This window comes from Ciconia boyciana, chromosome 2 (assembly GCF_034638445.1).
Source record: "Ciconia boyciana chromosome 2, ASM3463844v1, whole genome shotgun sequence".
Classification (NCBI taxonomy): domain Eukaryota; kingdom Metazoa; phylum Chordata; class Aves; order Ciconiiformes; family Ciconiidae; genus Ciconia; species Ciconia boyciana.
Window position 1 is genome coordinate 130,137,159 of NC_132935.1, and position 14,100 is coordinate 130,151,258.

The following is a 14,100-nucleotide window of genomic DNA, read 5'->3' on the forward strand; positions in this document are numbered from 1 at the left end:
ACTGCAAAACCTGCAACTAGAAGCAGACAATTATTGCCCTTATTGACTGGAGGGGCACAAAAAGAGTTGGTATCCTCTCTTCATGCAAGAGTTATACAATGCTGCTGGGTAAATTTTTGGCAGGGGGAGAAGAGCTTCTGTGTTTAAAAGTGTAAGTTTATAGAGTCTGAGCTAAAAACCCCCCTGTTTTAAGAGCCCAGCGAGCAAAAGACTCTCCAGGCTGTGAGGCAGACTGGTGCAACTGGAGGGCATGGCGAGTGTATGGTCCCACTCCTCAGGGAGGTTTCCAGCTCTCTGCAAGAAAGGCTGTGGCTTCAACCTCCAGAAATCTCAGCAGAGGCCAAGCTTGAGCGGTAGGAGTTAAATAAGTTACCAGCCACAAAGGGTGGGGTACCAGGTACTAGTTTGGCTCTAAACTGCCGCGTTGCCAAACACTTTGAAGAGTCATTTACAGGGAGTATGTCATTAACCTCCTAATACTGTGCAAGTTAATGAAGGTGTTTGGTATTTACTAAACTTCTACTTAAGTTATGCTAATGTAATTCAATTATAGTTGCATAGCTCATGCTCCCTGTCTATTTATATACACACAACCACTTTAAATATATCCCTGCAAAAGTTTGTTTACTAGGAATGTTAATCATTAACTACCATCTGCCACTTTTAACTCTATTGTTTTAAAAAAGGATAAATCTAGCAATGTCACAGTTACTGCCTGGAATAATACCCTGCAACAATTTGCAGATATATTGACCAGGAAACCCATTCAATTCCGGTTTCAACTGTATCCACTTCACAACTTTGGTAAAATTTAAAACATTCCCAGACTGACAGAGTTATACCATGCTGTGGCAATCTAAGAGTAATTAGTTTGCAAGTTCATTATACAGAAGGATTATTTTAAATTATATGAAGCTATTCATGAGACCAGTGAAATCTATTCATGCAAGAACTAACTAATTTTTTCTCCTCTCACATTATAATGGTAATATATTACTCTTTTTTTTCCTATACATCTGTTGCTCCACATATAGTTTACCGTAACACCATAATATTGTGTATTAAATTCCTCTGTCATACTTTTGCACTACTGCAAGAGAATTTCTGAATTTGCTTGTTCACTTAATATATTTTTCCAATAGGAGAAACACTGAGATAATGCAAATATCTGATTATCTATACTGGTGACTTCAGAAAAGGAAATAATAGTAGGAGAAACAATGAAAAACCGATGAGTGTCAGTTGTTGCTTTAGTCTTCCAAATTAATTAGAAAGAGCACAGTAAATTGAACAGTGAAAGCTGATCTACAAGTGGCCATAAAGTGCTTCATTAGCTTGAGACAGACTGATGGCATGGAAACACTGCAGGCTAGGTGGAGAACAATCACCCAGGAGATAGTCATAAAGCAAAACTCCTGATGATTACATTAGATTTGTCACGGTTATGAATCTGTCAGCCCAGGAAAGAGCAGACAGAACCATTCCTCAATAGCTAAAATAATTCTTAAGGGCAGCACACTTGGAAGAAAACCACGGGTCACCAGCTCCACATTCACCCTTACAAGGCACTGCAACATCCTCTGTGATCCCTTCAGCTGATAACATGTCCCTAAATCACAGGGAATAAAACTCCATATAGGTGACAGTATTAATACTGTTTATTGTCAAGCTATCATGCATGACATTTGATGGCATCCATTTGTAGGGAAATAAAGAACAACTAGTTTAAATACAACCTGGAGACAGAGGTCATGCTTAAGGATCAGGGAGATGTTTAATGGAGCCCAGACATAGACCTCTTGCTCCTTTTGTGGAAGGAGGCCACTGGCCCCCTGTCTAGACATGGGCCATGCACAGCCGAAGATGCCATTCTACACAGCTGTGGGCATGGAAATTAGCCTTAGGACAGCAATTACCACATCTGAGTCACCAGAGAAATACATTGACTCTCCTCCTTGTATGATACAGTCTTAGGACTCCCGTCCTGGACGACTACATTAGACTAAACAGCCCTTCTTAAATCAGGGGTCAAATGAGACAAATCCCACCTGAGCAGACTGGATTATTACTATCTGCCCTTTTTTGAGATTTCTGTTCTGCTTCTTTTTTTATTAGTCTTCTTTTATTATAAGGCAGCTCTCCTCATTAAATCATGCTCCACTCTCCATCATTAGACTTAACACAGCAGGTTCACAGAAGTTGCCAGTAACAGTTTGGGTGGTTGGCTCAGTTACTACATGACACCTCAACTCCCACAGCTTCTGTCTTCACTTCTGGTAATGGTCTCAGCAAGGACCACAGACCTCAGTTTTGAGCCACTTAGCAAAAATCAATCGATCGATCAATAAATCAGACTTGGCACAAATGACAAGTGCCCTACATTGAGTTCTCATTAAACGATATTCCTAATATGAACTTTGATCATAATGCCTATCACAAGTGTGATTGGCAGCATGGGAAAAAGGATTCACTCAGGCATTCTTAGATGTCAAGACAGGATCTCTCCTATTGCTGTTTTCTTGAACAGTTCACACTTTCGACAGTGACTTATTGTCTAAATTCAGAAACTGAGCCAGCTAAGGTTGAAAGCAGTTGTCACAGGAGAAACTTGGAGCACAAGATGAGTATCAGTTCTGAAAAACTCAACAAACTGTCACAAGGGCCAGCTATGATACACCTTTCTATATCTAGAGAGACTCACTGTAAAAGAATTCAGAATGCCCAGTTTAGGTCTTCTTTATTATTTCAAGTCTTACTAATACTGTATCAGAAATGACCTTAGCAAAACCAGAAAAGCTAAGGAGTACCCACTAGAAAGACTAGAACTGGCAAAAAAGCATGAGAGACTTCCATGAATAATTTCACAGGCAATACTGTTAACTAAAAGCTTTGAAACATACCAGTTGAGAAGGTTAATATTCATTAGACCTAAAAAAGTAACTAGAAGTTAGTTGTATGCTAAACAGAAAAGCAAAAGGAATGGCAAATGCTGACTCTTGGGGAATATTACAGCTACCAGAAGGTTTCTCACTGGATACATAATTGACACGAAAAGATACTGGAGAAAATTGTCAAACCAAAGATGATACTGTGGAATTGGAAAGTGGGAGTAGGGAAAAGCAGGTTAGTTCTTCACTTAATTTGCTTTATTCATGACAGAGTAGAAAGGATGAAAAGTGTCTTAGGAATAAAATATTTTCATAAAGCTGATGGAGCACTGCAAAGCTGAGTGTATAAAGACAACAGTAAAGGGAGTACTGAAAAGTTGGCAAAGCTTTAAGCAGACTGATAAAAAGTAAAACTATGTAAGATTTTTTTTTAAAGAAGCATGAAGACAGAAGACAGTATTTCTGTAAATGATGGGTGGTAAATGGTTAATACATTACTCAGAGCTGTTGTTAAGCAATTTCTGAGAAATGGGATTACATTAATTATATAGTAAGTAAAGTTATCCATGGACTTCAAACCTTGTTCTTCACCGTGCCTGGCTCTTTACCAAAGGTGACACCTTTCTGGATGTAGTTGTGAAAGACACTGGAATGACTGAATTGCTTTTTACTACTTCCTTGTACTTTGTGAAGATGATGACGTAATGCCAACGCTTGTGGTTTTGTGCTACCAGCACTGGGACTGACCTAGCTAAAGCAGGTCTAATAAGATACCGATTAAGCTAAAACTTTGATTCTTCTGACTACCAAGACTGGTAATGCACTGGAAAGAGGAAACTCTGTTTTACAGGAAAGATCACAAATTATGTCACATGAATCAAATACTTCTGACTTATAAGTGGCATTTCTAATTACAAGGGGAACAGTAAGAAATATCCATACTGTAGCTATACACCATGCCCAGTTCTAGATCTTCTAAAAAGTATTCATGATTCCTATGGTAGTAAAGAGTTATGCAGACTAGTAGCAGGACAGTTACCAAAGGGGGACCATCATTCTTTGCTAATTTCTTCATAGCCACTATGACAGAGGAGAAAAGATTTTTTTTTTGCCTTTGCCCTACTAAAGGATTATAAAAAATATTCTGCAGTTCACCTTGGAAGAACTGCCTCAGCCTGGATTTTCTGCCACCATTGTCCAAAGTTCAGACTTCCTTTCCAGTAACAACTAATTTTAAAACTATGACCTGCATGTGCAAGAAAAGACACTTGTTTGTGAGGAAGAGCCAATGTGGAAGCCACTGGCTTACTGGCAGCGTACAGATAAATGATTCACCGGATGAACAAGTCTAGTTACTAATTTTTTCATCTTCTATTGTTATTTTCAGGACCAAGACTAATAATTATTAGTATTTTAATGCCTTTTGTGTATTTCCTTTAAAGAGATTTTTCACAGTTTTACCATATACACTTTCATATTTATAGCTTTGTTTCCAAAACATTAAGTTAGTGTATATTATTAAATAATTTTTTCTTATTTTTATATATGTAATTATATATATAAAAATAACATATAACTGTTGAGTAAAAGGCTATGTGAAAGATGAATAGTGTCTTTACTCTTTAGGCACATATATTTTTCTTATATTTTTCTTCACACAGCCAGAATTATACAATTGACTATAATGGGGATGGACATCACAGAATCACAGAAGGGTTGAGGTTGGAAGGCACCTCTGGAGGTCATCTGGTCCAACCCCCCTACTCAAGCAGGGCCACCTGCAGCCAGTTGCTCAGGTCCATGTCCAGATGGCTTTTGAATATCTGTCTCCAAGGATGGAGACTCCACAACCTCCTTGGGCAACCTGCGCCAGTGCTCGGTCACCCTCACAGTAAAAAAGTGTTTCCTGATGTTCAGACAGAACCTCCTGTGTTTCATTTTTGTGCCTGTTGCCTCTGGTCCTGTCACTGGGCACCCCTGAGAAGAGCCTGGCTCCATCCTCTTTGCACCCTCCCTTCAGGCATTTATACACTTTGATAAGATCCCCAAGCCTTCTCTTCTCCAGGCTGAACAGTCCCAGCTCTCTCAGCCCTTCCTCATAGGAGCGAGACTCCAACCGCTGCATCACCTTAGTGGCCCTTTGCTGGACTCTCTCCAGCATGTCCATGTCTCCCTTGTACTGGGGAGCCCAGAACTGGACACAGTGCTCCAGGTGTGGCCTCACCAGTGCTGAGCAGAGGGGAAGGATCACCTCCCTCGACTTGCTGGCAATACTCCTCCTAATGCAGCCCAGGATACCATCAGCCTTCTTCACAGGAAGGGTACATTGTTTGCTCATTTTCAACTTGGTGTCCACCAGGACCCTCAGGGCCTTTTCTGCCAAGCTGTTTTCCAGCTGGGCGGTCCTCAGCACATATTGGTGGATGGAGATTAAAGTGAAAGAGTAGTAAGGGGGCTTCTTTGATAAGGTCAGTTCTTTTTCAACACTTAAAACATCACTGCATTATTTAATTTCCACTCTGTGCTTAAAACTTCTCAATTACAGAAGCTCATTCTCATCTTACCTGAACCCCTAATGGCTAATCTTGTGGATGGCAAAGGACTATTTTCACTTATTTTGCCCTCTCACCAATTAATATATACACATACACAACTATCTCACATTGCAGTCATTTTGCAAACTATTTTAAATAGGCACTTTTTTCTATGTTTGATTGTCATTTGCTATATACCTTTGGGCATTATGATTACTTCTATTACATCCAGTAACTGTCCTTGTAGGCACATCTGACTATACTTTAAGAAAGAACACTCTTATTTTTCAAGTTCCAAGTAATCATACTGTCAGATGAGCATCTCTCTAACTCCTGAAAAGTCACTGTTCCTTTGAAGAGCAAAATTAATTATCTTGCAGTTAATAATTAGCGATGTAGCTGTTGAAACATTTCAGCATGTCATAAGCTCTGTTTAATGTTTCATTCAGAACGCACAGTCGCCCATGGAGGAGCCAGCAGTTGCCAGCTTTATCGCTGAACTTTCTCGTCATCGGTACATGGACAGCTAAAATATGGAATGAGACTTCAGCTTTTGTTTTAATGAGACACTTCAACTTTCAGCGTAAGGCACAGAAACAGAAATGATCAAATTGTTTATTTTCAACATAGTTTATAATTGGTGTATTAATTCAGATGATGGGTGCTTCCCACCGTGCTATTCTCTTTTTTAAAAAAATTCAGCAATAGTGTGTAATTTAAAATGTCAAAAAATGCTCACAAAAGGGGTGGAGTTCTCTCTTGCACAGCAATTAGACTGAAACAGTAAGCTTTTAATAAGCACAATATAAATTGACAGCTCTTTTATATCTTTTGCTTTTGCCTACCACAAACTTGCTATTAGAAGCCACTGCTGTAAAGGTAGCTCATTTAGTCCATTCTACGAATCAAAGTCTTTCCAAATTGTGCTCTCTCCTGCTTTTGCTTCAGATTTCAAAATAGTATCTTTCCACTAATAGACAGGTGGTCAGTCCATGGATAATTTTGTTTAACGCACATGTCTGTTTTACTAAAATGCAGATGAAAGATCATGCAAATAGGTAAATTTAATAATTTAGAAGAGTTATCAAGTATCAAATAAAATACTACTGTGAAATTAGGGACCTACTCCAGCAGATCACGGGAGATTTGAATTATTTTAATCCACAGCTAAACTTGTAGAACAAAAGCTTAAGGAGCCATGTTCTGCAGTTGGTGAGGGGTGTTCAGCCAGCTATGACCATCCAATTGGAGCAATAAACCATTTAATTAAAAAATCTGCCTTTCTATCCTGCACAGATTTAAAGAGAATTAAAAGCGTTGAAAATAGCATTCAAAATTTGGAAATGGAGAGAAGGAATAAGCAGGGTTCTCAATAGCAGTAGGAGAAGTGTAAAAGGGAAGGGCATTTGTACAACTCTAGTTTTAAAGTCTCTTTAGGAGACCAGTCTTTCTTAGGGCTACTGCATGGGGCTACTGCATAGGGCCCAAGAAATAGGATTAAACAAGCTCTTCCAGAGAGCAAACCCAAGAACCCGACAGGGGTCTAAGTAAGTTGATGCAAATATTCCCAATGCTCTAAATATTTCCTGGGAAATCTGTAAAATTTAAGAGTGCAGAGGGGTGTTCACACTGCCTAATCTTAGGCAGGTAGGTCCTTTTTAATGCTGAATCACACTGAATCTATTTGACTTTGGATGGCATTTAAGAGCCTCCGTGATTTAGGTGCTTTGAAACATTTTGTTCACAGAGCAACAATGAAGAATTTCCTCAGGCAAGTCACTAAAGGTTTGTGTCTAAAAACTGGAAAGATAGACAATAAAAAAAATCACAAAATATCTCCTTCATGCTTGATTGCCAAAAATCTGTTTGAGTTAATGGCTGCCATTAAATTTAATCTGGTCACTAAAAATTACGCCCCAATGTTTGTTACCATTCTCTATTTTAACACTAATGCCAGTGTAATCAAGATGTAACATGGTTATTTTCACATTTTCATGTTTTTGATCTATAAACCAGAGGTATCAAGACATTAAAATGGCACAATCAGGGCTCTGCCTGACTGAGAGATTGACATTTCTTTGGTAGGAATAAACACATGACATAAGTTAAATCACATCACATTAGCAGACATCTTATCTTACACAGATATACTTTAGCTTCCAACTAATGACCAGTTAGTTCCTGGCTAAAAATCAAGACCAGATAATCAGTTGGCATATATGAGAATAGCTCCGCTGAAGGAATTTTATCACTGTGCAGAATGTGGCAATGCATTTCCAGTCATTTACTTACTGCATCCTAAAAAAAAAAACCCCAACCCTCCAGCCAATGATTCCTGGACTCAGCAAAACAGTCCAGGCATTGTACGAAAAAGCATGTGACTGAAATAACCACAATAATGTCAAAAAATGGCATTGAAAGGGTCGCTGTGAAGTATTTCAATTAGAGCATTTATGTTGAAGTAGTGTCAGCACATTCCCCGTTCCAGAAATGCACTCATACATTGACATGATGCCCATTTATCCAGCTTGTCAAAGGAGCCAGCACATTCCCTGAAAACTTATTAACCTTTAGCAAAATCCAAATCATTGCTTTTGGTAACTGTTATTTTTGACATGTGTCATTTTACCATTTCTCTAACCAAGGGCACAGGTGTTTGCTTTTGACTATTCAAGGGTATGAGGTGGTCCTAGTCCTGCAGTTGCTTGTGGAGGCAGTTCAACAGCTTTTCAGAGATCACCTTGGTCTTCCCCATTGAGCCCTGCATTTGCCCTTCTCTGGATAGAGAAATGTAAGTATTTTTAAAGGCCAAAACTGCAGACTCAGAATCAAGTGGAAACCTAGTAACTCATATCGCTCAGGAAAGCCATGTGATTTAGAAAATTTACATCGGTACCTTAAAAAAATCACAAAATTAGTTGTACTCAGCACAGGGGCTACTTATATGCTAGGGACTTCACTGAACTCTGCAGCCTAAACACAATTTCAAGGCTCGGACACCAGAGATGAGAACTACTACGCCATGCAGAGCATGCATAATGACCTGCAGAAGAATAAAAGGTTAGCAAATAATTAGACCTTTCTTTGGCTTCCTTTAGAGGTTCTGTAGTAGTTGCTGCAATATTTGCTTCTATACATTAAAGCATGAAAAACAGGAAAAACACCACCCACCTGCAAAGCATATTAATCATTCCCACAGCTCTCTGATAAAACTGAATAATCAGGGCTCCTAAGATAAGAGGCAATACCGTACCTGTGTACTTTCTCTGTTACAAAACCACAACATTTTTCTTTTAATTACAGTCTTTTGGTGGACTTTTAATTACAGTCTTTGCTGGATCTAAGCCTGTCAATTATGTTCAAGGACAACTGAATTATTATTTTATGCCAAGTTAGTTTCTGGATCTTCAACTTCTCTTTTTTTAAAAAAATAGTTTTGATTAATCAACGTCAGATATTAATGAGGCACCCACCTTCTCTTCAAATACATTGTACAAATGGACAAACACTTTACAGTCTTTTCTATCATATCACCACCCCCCACCATTTAACTGCTTCCCTGGCACTGTTGTTCCTACAGTTATTAATTTGGATCTAAATAATAGAGAAATGTTTATCTTCTTAAAATTAGGTTCCATAACAACAAGTTTATGCTGACAAGATTCTTATGTCTTAGAAAGGTCTATGTAACTACACTTTCCTCCCTGCAATCTTAGCAATAAAAGAGTTACTACCAATATTTAAAATCGCAAGAAAACTATCATGGACTATTTCCTCTCAGAAGAATATGGTTTATGTATTGTTTCCTTACTCGGGAGGAATTTTAATTGCCTTCTGGAAATCTGTAATTCTTCCAGGAGCTTTTTACTAGAGCCTGGCACTTCTACAGTTGATAATGAGTTCTTACAGTATCATATAGTTGCAAAATACCTTGTATGAAACACTGTAAAATTTAAAATACACTTAGGTCTTCCACAAGTTTTATCAAACCAACCAACAGGGCTGTGCAGAGTATCCCAATGCCTGGCCATGGGTGACAACTTTGCTTTGCAGCTTTGCAACTTGCAACGTTGACTGCATTTTCCCTAGAGAAACACTGTGGTTAACGCCATGTCATATGAGGCAAACCCCATGTCTCTGTAACATTTTAATCATCAAATTAAAACATATCCAAACCAGTGCTCATAGGACAGATGTATGAGTGCCTCCAGTGGCATTGAGTGAGGGGACAGAATTTAGCCACTTGTAATATATACAAAGAAAAATGCGACTGCAGCCTGGCTAATATCCTGATTTCCTGCTTTGCAAATTTTAAAGATGCATATAACACAAGAATACTATATTTAAGTGTCTTAGAACACATGAAGCTTCTTTTTACGTGACAAGTAAATCAAATACAGTGAAAGCAGTAATTCCCACTGTAAAAATGGATTTTGCTTCTGTATAATCAGAGAGAGGCTGGTTATTTTTATACAAATAAATTACAAAGGAAGTAGAAAGCACAATTTTTCTCAATAACTTTCCTGGAATTGTTTTTCACCCTTGTAGAAATCACAAAGAAAATTTGTTTCTTACCCCACTATACCCCACTTATCTTGCAGATACACTCAGAAGACAGCCAAGCCAGTACTTAAAAGCCTTGATCATAAGATTAGTACACTAAGGAAAAAAAATCTTCTTCCTTGAAGGTATTTTTAAAGATACACACAGGTGCCACAATTTTGAACAAACCCTGTAACTCATTCCACTAAAACACTTTGTGTAAGGTCAATTAATTATGAATAAGGCTATGGTTTTGGCACAATAATATTTACAATATATGTCATGGCAGAGGTGCAGGGAAAAGAAGCAATATTCATCAAAAGCTTAGCAAATATATCTGCTATAAGCTTCCAGCAGCTAAATAATAACCAATATTCAATAGGATATCAGTAAGCAAGTACACTTTCTACTGTGATTTCTACTCCAAATGATAGATGTCAAATATCCTAATTTTTTATTCTGTGGGCCAAAATCAGCAGCTGATCTTTATGACCCAGCACAGGCTCCCCTTTAACGAGCAAACGAGTCAGAATTTCAATAGCTATGGGCACCAAAAAGATGCTTTCCATCAATTGCTTCCTACTAATGAAACCAAGGAGAACTTCGTTCCTCTGATAACGTACCAGTCTTCATCTAAGAAAATTAGGTTCACGTTCAAGTATTTTTTGACTCCCAAAGAACGAACGTGTGCCTACACGCTCAGAAAGTCAAAACTGCCAGCGTAGTTAGACTAATGTGACTCCGGAGCACAGAAAGGGGAGAACAAAACAAATTTGAGCTGCCTTTCCTTTGGGAAGATTTGGGAGATCTCCAAAGAGATATGATGCAATTTTTTTTAAGCCAAGAAGAAGGGTTGGTGCCAAGCAAGAACTGCAAGTCTTAGTAGCAACCAGCGCTCTGCAGTTCTGCTCCCATCTTGGGAGACAGGAAAGCTGGGTAAAAAGATGAGCTAATGCTCTCATCTCCGACACCACCCGAGCTAGGATGGAGATTTCATCTTGTAAATACACCAATGCATGTGAAACACTTTTTAAAAAAGATTTTCCTGCTTTTCCTATATGTTTGTTATATCATACAGGAAAGCTTGTCAGAGCTTGTCAGATCATCCTAGTAGCTAAACCTCCCAAAATATAGATTTTCTTGAGAATCCAGAGGCTGAGGTTGCTGTTTGTCTGCAGGTTTATTCGCAACACCAAAGGTCTGTAACTAATGACTGAGACAGTGTGCTGCCCTTCAAGCCACCCCAAATGAAGCTAAATTTTTGCCAAGTTTTTGCTTCATTTCATCAACATTATTTGATGCTCACAGAGAGACAGTAAGCAACTATGTCAGCTTCGTACACCAGGAACTATAAAAATATTCTACATTTATAAACTATACATTTATTTTAAACTTTTACTTCTTGTCCTTGTTATTTTCAAGGCTAGTTAAAGGTAAACCAGGCTGAGAGAGTAAATATGCCTGCTTATGACAGGAGAAAATAGACCTGAATATTAAAAAGAAACACATCTCAAAAGGCAAGCACAGTGAGACTTAAATCCAATTTGTAAGATAAAAGCTAACCAGACCACTTACTATTGCCATCTGATAGCATTCAATATTGCTTGAAATTCATTAATATGCTAGGTGATGTAAGTACAGTGCATGTATACAAAATTAATTCTATTAATTTCTACATTAGAAAAATCTACTGAAAGAGGAGGAGAATAATTATAAGGCAGTCTTACCCATCTGTGGAAAAGGCATAGCAAAACCAATCTAAACCTCAGAAGAACAATTATCCCATAAGACTTCCACCTCCTGGGAGTGCCCATTATTGTGTTAGGAGAACATAAAACTGACAGCTATTCAGAAAGACCTCCAGAGCAATTTTGGCTTAGCTCTACTGCTTATCTTACCTTGTCATCTTTTTAGAATATCTACAAGCTTCCAGCTAACTTACTAATATTGTATTTTATTTTTACAAGCGAGCAATAAATGCTTCTCTTACAGCATATACTTTGCCTAACAGACCAAATGTTGGAAAAATGCTTATGCATCTTAAATAAAAGGCTATTCAAATTTAAATGGTTTTATAGAGTAATAATATTTCATTTAGATCTGCCTACTAACTGCTGATTGCTTAGTCAGATTAGGCGGAACTCCGAATGAGACAGAAGCAAAGCATTTTATTATCATTAAATATTCCCATTATGGCAGTATTTGGAACCCAAAATCACGTTTGGTGTTATGTCCAACTGCTAACAAGTACAGTTTAAAAATAAAACACAGCAGTTGCTGACCTAAAAGTGCTTGTGATTATACTGTGCGGCAAGCATCCAACAGATAAAAGGAAAAGGGATGGAAAAGCAAAAGGGTAACAGGAGGACTATCTGTGTCAGAGTCGTAAGTACCAGCCACAGCATCCTCCCCTAACTATTAAGAGAATAGTTTCATCTGATGCAACGCAAAGATAGCTAGAAAACAGAAGATGATGTTAAAACAAAAAAAATTAAGAACCATGGAGCATCACAGAAACACACCAGGGATAACTTCAGCTGATTTATTATTACATTAGGAAGCTTTGCTTATAAATGTTAAGAAAAATGGTGGGGATTTAGTTCCTTCTGAGAGCGTGAGAAAAAAACACCTCAATACATTTATGTTACATTTTTATTGAAGTGACACATCACATAAATAATAAAATTATTCTGGATCAAGGTTTTGTAATAACTTATATCTATTGAAGAGTGAATTATTCAAAAGCAAACTGCAGCTCACCCTGAGCATATCCTTCCCTGCTTAAGGTGCACCAGAGAACAGCACCTGACTTCACTGTATTTTCAAAGACATGCCTATACCCTATTGCTCGGCAGTTTGATTTCAGTGCATCATTTTATCTGATACCAGCCAATTTACTTACACAGCTTCTGTGCAAAGTCTGGTCCAGAGTGTCTAAATGGTAAACATTTTCAATACAGAAATGCTTCTTTTCTGAAACTAATTTATTGCCTAGAAGAACCACATTTCCTCCCAGCTTCCCACTCATTAGGGTCCAAAACTCAGTCCCCACCAGAGTGAGGAGGCCAGATTTGAGAGCAGTCATGTATATCTGATGAGGTCCACGAGGCACACAGTCGGTGCCATTAGACAGTGAAATTCAGGAGAACGCCAAGTTCTGCCGCAGACAATTTACAATGACATAACCGTTGGCTAAAAGGAGCCGTGAAATGTAAGCTTCCATCTAATGAGCCAGTGGTCGTGCGCAAAAAGCACTAACGAAAAATCAACATGAGGGGGTGCTTCGTGATCATTAGCTGCAAATCACACCTCCCCAAGAAATGTAATGCAGGCACTTTTAATATAGCAGGAGAGCCTTACACAAATGCTAATCACAAAACACTCACTTGAAAATGCTCCAATGGTTTTATAACAATGGAAGAGATGACTGATTAGGTGCCAAAGGGGTTTGATGCCAGCTCTGAAGAAAGCCTTTGCAGCTCTTACGATTTCTCTTAAAACAGATTCAACTTTAAGTTGCAATATCCTTCAAAGTACAGGTGTCTTTCTGCACCAGTTCCAACTGGGATTTCAGACCTGTGCCCTGACTGCTCCTGCTGCTGTACAGAAGTGGTAGCCTAGCAGGCATGCTACTTCTTGCATATCCTAGACCGGTGCACTACATTCCTGCACCACTTGTTCTGCATCTAAATCACTATCTTTATTGACTTCTGCACAATAGCCGATGAATACTCGCATGGTTTCCTTAAAAGGTGCTGCAAAATACGTATTAGCTTTAAATTTATCAAAAAATGAATGTAAGTGGGAATAAAGCAGCATAACCAGTACTAAAGGCACATCACCTAGGAGGTAAAAAGTGAATGCAACCTACAACTGAGTAAGATCCCCATGAGATTCCCACTCAGGAAAAATTTCGGTATCAGAGTGCGCCAAACTTTGACTTACAAAACTTACCCTTGCTCCACTGATTTCAGTACGGTGGGAGTGATTCATTTCAGCCAAAGAGCTGTCCAGAATTATATACAAGTATTGTGAGCTCAGAAATCCCAGTGGCCATGGTGTTAACAGCACATGGTTCTCACGCTCCTCTCAGTAAGCTCACTACCAATGACTGCCATGTACTCTACTAACACTGA

At 38.5% G+C, this 14,100-nt stretch overlaps 1 protein-coding gene across 2 annotated transcripts in view; it reads right to left on the reverse strand.

Moving 5' to 3' along the window:
- Positions 1-14,100, reverse strand: part of CHN2 (chimerin 2) — a 166,378-nt gene that overhangs the window by 99,249 nt on the left and 53,029 nt on the right. The window lies entirely within an intron of this gene.